This window comes from Protobothrops mucrosquamatus, unplaced genomic scaffold (genome assembly GCF_001527695.2).
Source record: "Protobothrops mucrosquamatus isolate PMUCROS unplaced genomic scaffold, P.Mucros_1.0 scaffold_154, whole genome shotgun sequence".
Classification (NCBI taxonomy): Eukaryota; Metazoa; Chordata; class Lepidosauria; order Squamata; family Viperidae; genus Protobothrops; species Protobothrops mucrosquamatus.
The window spans coordinates 1,934,240-1,940,932 of NW_015386230.1; positions in this window are offsets into that span (position 1 = coordinate 1,934,240).

Genomic DNA, 6,693 nt, shown 5'->3' on the forward strand with positions numbered 1-6,693 from the left:
TTGGGTAAGTGTGTTATTATTTCATCTATTCGTGCTAGGGCATGCTTTAATAATAATGAATGCTGACAAATTATAGTTATATTTTTGTAGGTGATTGACAATACTTTCCTTGAGTCCAGGATTGCTTTTGATCCCACTGTGAAAATGTGGAATTAAAATTAAAATATAAATATATGGAATGTTCATGCAGTTAACTTTTAAAAAAAACCTATCAGAAAAGTGCAATTTGAGCTCTACAACAGGCTGCTTGGATTAGTTGATAAGATCATGACAGAACTTGTTTTATACGGTTTTCCCATAATTAAAATTGAAATTAATTTGACGTGTCAAATTAACCTGAGAATGGTTTGTTTGTTTATTTATTTAAAAATGCGAGTCCCGGGTATATTCATAATAGAAAAAACTACTAAAAACGCTGATCTCCAAGACTAAAAATTTTATTAAGAACTAAGCTTTTGTCAGCAGCTGATGATGTTGTCAAAGCATAAGCTCATCCTTATAGTCTTTGGGAAGCTTAAGATTTAGACAATGAGCGTATCATAGGTCTGTCCATCCCCCGCGGACCTACAATTGGCTGCATCAATCTTGTTTCTGCTATGCTAACCAACATCCATTTGAATTTTACTGCTCTGCCTCTCCCCGCATGCCCCGCCCACCTAGAACGTTCGTCTTGTGGAGCATGGTTGTTTGATGTTGCCGCCTGACTATTCTCCCCACTGTCTTGCTTAGATGTATCTCCCACATGCAGTGATGTTGTTCTAGCTCGCAATCTCTCCGCTGTGTCAGCATTGTTGGTCGTGTTAGTTCGATGTCCTTTCCTGGAGTTTGTAAGTCTGGTCTGCTCTTTCATGCGTCCAATGTCGTAGTCCCTTGCCACGCCAATATGTCAATTGGTGTGCGATCATGGTCTTTCGCTCTCCTGTTTATAAGGGAGAGAAGTGATCGTTGATTCATCCATTCTGGCCCCCTGCGTGTTGATTCATGTTGCTGCAACGCTTGGTAAGCTGGCAACAGTTCGATGTGTCGGTTAATAGAGTGTTGATTAGATAGCCAGGCTTCGTTCAGCAGGCGGCCGCCTTTCATCGAATCGTGGGCAATGACTTTGGCCCCTGCAAAGTTGAATGTATGGTTATGCTCAGTCATATGCGCCCACACCTGAGATCGTTGTTCGTTGCACTTGACAGCTAGTTCATGCTCATGGACCCTTGTCCGAAGGCATTTTGTGGTTTCTCCACTGTAATTACATGAGCAATCATTACAATTGATTTGGTAGATCACAGATGACATATCGCCTTCGAGCAGGGGTTCCTTGGGGCGCATTATTCTTGTGCGCAGGGTCTGGCTAGGTTTGTGTGCCACTTTGATGTTGTGCATCGAGAGTATTCGTGCAGCTGCTTCTGAAACTCCATTGACATAGGGAAAGGTCACCCAGGAGGTAGTCGTTACATCATTGACCAGTCGTGGTTTTTGTTGCCAGCAGCAGCGTTTGATAAAGTCTGCTGAGTAACCATTTTGTGTGCACACCTGGTAAAGGTGTGCCCGTTCTTTGGACTTCTCTGCTATTGTGCTGCAATGTGTGTTGATTCTATTAAACAGTGTCCGGATACAGCTGATTTTGTGCATGGTGGGGTGATTGCTGTCGTTATGAAGAATTTGATCAGTGTTTGTGGCTTTGCGGTAGACACTGGTAGAAAGAGTGCCATTATGCTCATGTCTAATTAATACATTGTTATTGGTTTCTTCCTCTGCCGTAAACTGGATGTCAGGATAGATTGAATTAAGTTTAAAGAATTAAATTGGGAGACTAAGATGGCCATTTCGAGCCATAAATATATATATTTAAAGCCCAATTGTAATTATATTTTTATTTATTTTGTGCCTTATGGACAAGAAGGCATGATAATGAGGGAGGAGGAAGAGGAGGAGTTGTTTCACTGGGAGTTAAAATTTGTTAGATCTCTTTTTGTAGCAAACAGTATGTAACAATCTGACATGCTAGCCTGTAGCAACAATTAGGTAAAAAATAGCAAATTGTGTGGGATTTGTTATTAATTGTGTCTTAGTGAAAAAACATCCTGGTCATACTGGAGTACCTGCTGTTTTCATTGTGGTGGAACTACCGTAGAGGGATATGTGCTATTCCATTTCAGATTGCAAAATGTCTTATGAGTAGCTGTCAGAAGAGTATTTATTAATTGTTAAGAATATCATTAATTCATTGTATCAGAAAATATGTCTTTGAAATATTTCTAAATCAAACAAATTGGAGAGTTGTAGTCCCATCACAAATGACTGTATTGCCTAATGATAAAATCAAAGCTCTGTATATATTATTTTGAAGTAAAATAATAATTAAACTGCAAATGGAGCCTGATACAAGTTGAGTCAGAACTGTAATATGAAGTGCTAAATATGTAATAGCTGAAAATCCAAGGTGGGAACCTGTGGTTTTTTAAGCTGCAGAGTAATATGACACATGCATTACATGCATGTAAAAAATATTGCCTGCCATTTTGGAGCCAGTAACCATCGCTGCGGATGACCGTGGTTGAGTATTTGGTGATGAGCCTGCTATGATGTCTGAGAACATTGGAAGAAAAAGATAGAAGAAATTGATGAATGTCCAAAAAAAGAAAAAAGGAATAGACGATTCAGAAGATCTTGGGTAGTGATTTTAAGCATAGTTAAGTGAAAATGTTTATATGGACTTACTAAAACATTTTGATGAAAGTGATTTATTGAAAGTAAAAAATGCCACATTTTAGTACATTTAATTAATGTATTATTCTGTTTAATGTATCAGTCTTTAAAATGCAGAACACGCATTTGGAATTGAAGAAATGTATCCTGTACTTTATCATAAAATAGATTCAATACTGCATATAGCCAGTCACAAATTTCCCAAACAGCAAAATGATGAAATGCACATCTGTGTTTTATAATTTGCTGCTCAAATGCCATTTTATATAAAGTTTGGTGCAATTCTTGGCACCATTATATTTTTAAAATCAGTAGCTGGTTGCCTGGCTGACAACACCATTTTGAGATCTATTTTATTTTTACTTGTTAGGGGATTGGGAATTTTCTTGAACACACAATAATATTTGATGAAATCAGAGCCTTTTTTGTAATATCTTGATATAACTCCATGTCATTAATAGGTATTTAATAAGGAACTGTTATTTATAAAATACCTGGGATTCATTCATATCTGTATAAATAAGGATAAATAAAGAATATTTAAGTATTCTTGATGCAAAACCATTGTTTCTCTCTAGTAGAAATCTAGTTCTTAGCTGAAGTAAAGTAGCAAATTTCCCATTGCTTCTTTTGAGTTGATTATTCATTTAGGAACTTGAGCAGAAGTTTTCTTTGGAAAGCCAACAATCCTCCTAAAGATTTCTCTTTAATGGATTGGCATATCTGTATTATTTTAGTGATTACATGATGTCTGTCTGTTTATGTGAGAGAGAATTTACAAGATTCCTTGGTTGGAATATGTGACAATTAAAAAAATATAAATCAAGTTCAAAACTGTAGTGTAAACATTCTTTTATATGAAGTTCAATGAACATTGTCAGAAAATGTGACAGGATTGCAACCTTAAACCTTTCAATAAAGCAAATTCTGTCACCAGTTGACATCAAAGGAAATGAATTTAGGATTGATGGAGAAGGTACATATTTTATGTGAATACCAACATCTTTCAAAGCTTTTGGGGTATAGTTGGTACTTTGGAAATATTTCCAAAATGATTTCCTAGACAGTTTTTTCCTTTTTACTCTTTCTGCACATTGCAATACATTGACTTTTCTAATATCTTGCAAATAAATAAGGCTTCTTTTTGTAGACCTCCTGCCTCTTTTTTAAAAGCCACGCGTTTAATAATGAATGCTGCTCATGTTTGAAAGTTTGTTCCCCTGACTGTATGTTGTCTGCTAAACTAGAATGTTCCACATTGCTCCTTGTATTGTTGCTAGGCAGAGAAGCTTTTGCCTGACGCATATTTCAATTCCTGACACTTTCGACTTCCCTCAGTCAGCGCTGCTTTTTTCAAAATGTGACTCTGCTGGTTTGGCCCTTTTCAAATCACACCAGTTGGTCTATTCTGATTCTATCTCATTTTAAAACATTTCATTTGCTGAATGGTAAACATATGTTAAACATTCACAGTTCCTGTGCCATAATAAGATAATCTGGCTCGCATAACATGGTAAGACAATGTCTTGAACCACAGAACCTATTTTATATTACAGTAAAATAGCATGTTATGTGAATCTAGCCAATTAATCACACATTTTTGTGATTTTTGATAGCCACATCCTAAAAAAAATTGTTTTAGGGAGGCAGGAGCAGAAAGGCGAAGAAGGTCTCACTATAGCTCCAGCCATTTTAATCTACTCGTGCAGCTTGAACAAATAAATGGAAGATAATGCATGATGTCTGTCGGTTACCACACATCTGGGATTTCCTGGACAAATCTTTGTTTTAAACGTTGAACTCCCTAGAAAAGTAAAAATAACAAAATATGTGGGATCCCTTCTTTTTAAAGGGCTTGGAGAACTTTAGAAAGATCAGGTTTGCTTAGTTGTGAGGAAAAAACAATACTGTAGTGATATTCTGATTTTGCTTTCTCTGATCTGAAAGGTCATCACTTTGATGCATCAATGTGTTGAGAACAGGAGTGGCTGCTACTGATTGATGCACCTCCTGGCCTGCAGGGTTCGTATGGTAAGAGTCAAGCCTGGGCCATGCTGAATTATTTCTCAAGTACTCCCCTTAGATACATTGTCTTGAGTTTTGAGTGTGAAAGCTGTAGTGTGCCAGATTTGCAGACAAGAAATCATATTTTGCCTTTGCTGAATGGGAATAGAGCAGTCTTCTATCTAAGTTTGTTCTCTACCCTGTTCAGGTATTACCTCCCCAGATTCAGTCTAGCATGGGAGGAATCAAGAGCAGCCATGCCTTGGCTAAGTATGATGGAAATAGAAGTGAAGGGATTCTCTTTATACTTAGAGTACAGCTATCTATGGACTGGGGGAGAGGGGTGTCCGTTTGCATATATGCCGTTATTCATATGCATTTATGCATATATGCATCCATGGGAACCAGAACTTTGCTTTACCTTCCAACTCAAGTGAAAGCTATTGTAGATAGATTATCCACTTATCCACCCCCCCTCTCTTTTGCAAGAGACGGGAGAGTTCAAATATGATAACTCTTTGTCAGTTATATATTACTTCCAGGTTTAGAGATCACATCTTTGGATATTAGCTGATGAGGTACAACAGTAGGTATGTTCATATGATCCATCAATAGCCTTCAGATAGTTTACTTCAGAGTGCTGATTTGTGTCTTCCAGCTAAACTGCTAATTTGGCTTTCTGAAAATATTGGATCTGCCTATTACCAGCTGAGATCTATCCCTCTTCTGAATCAATGTTAAATGCTAAATAATTATGAACAATTTATTTAGAAGGCACCTGGTTACTTAATCCTGATGGATGCACTGGTTCTCAAACTTGATCCTACAACTATTGGACTGTAGTTGCTATTCTCCCTAAACATCACTCCCAGTTTGAATTGAATCTTCTAGTATTGTTTTGCAACAAAATAAAAAACAGTGTGCTGAGAGACTATGACTTGACTATGACTCTTCAGGGGCTCAGACTAGTTTTTCCAGCCCTATTTGGAGTTGCCTTTTCATGCAATTGTATGCAAATTTGAAGCATTTAACATAGAACATTAAATAGGATATATTGCCATTTTTTTAAACAGTTTACATAAAAAACAACTATTATGAACAATATAATTAAAATCCTATTCCAGTTTGTGTAACTCCAATGAATCCTGTTGAAATAACACCTTCTTCCACATTTTTCTTTTCTGTGAATAAATGCATTTTTTCATTTAAAAAATACCCCCCCACACACACACACAATTCCCAATATAAAACGAGAGATGTTAAGTGTTGTGTGTTTCAGGTTTAGTAAGTATGGCATGGATTGGCTTGAATAATAAAGATATCAGCCTGTATTATTAGAGTATGCTGCATTAATCAGACTTGCTGGAATGATCACATGGTACTCTATCGCCTTTCCCTGCGAGCTGCTGCTTGTCAGCAGCTGGTTGAGCTGCAGGCTGCAGGCCAATATCTGCAGCCCCTTTTCTTCCAGAATCTTTACAGCCTACTGCTCTTGGTGATGCCTGTGGCTTGGCCAACTAAATGTTTCTCCTGAGACTTATCAAGGTTATCTTGCAGACTTCAAGGCCTCTGTCCTATTTCCTAGGCCATGTATGCATTTGAAGAATTCAGGTAGGCTGTGTTTCATACATCAGCATGCTTGGCTTTTTTTGTTCCTGGAATATTTCCGTTGGGTAATGTCAGACTGCTTTTACGGTTGCAAAAGGCTTCCAAAATGCAAGAAGGATTTTTTGCCTTCCTCTAAAAATTGCAGCTCTTCTGTACTGTTTGGGAGGTGGGTGTGTCAAAGATAAGATGCAGGTAAACAATAGCTAACTGCATGATGAAGTATATAGATGAGTAATAGCTTCTTATGTCTTACTGGAATTTTTGTCATTACTGGTGCCTGAAGCTGCAAGTGTAATCTAGAGTTATAAAAAGATGGTGTTTTGTCAGGAAAAATAAAAAGCATCTTTGCTATCTTTGGTGCATGACAAATGCTTCTCCTCT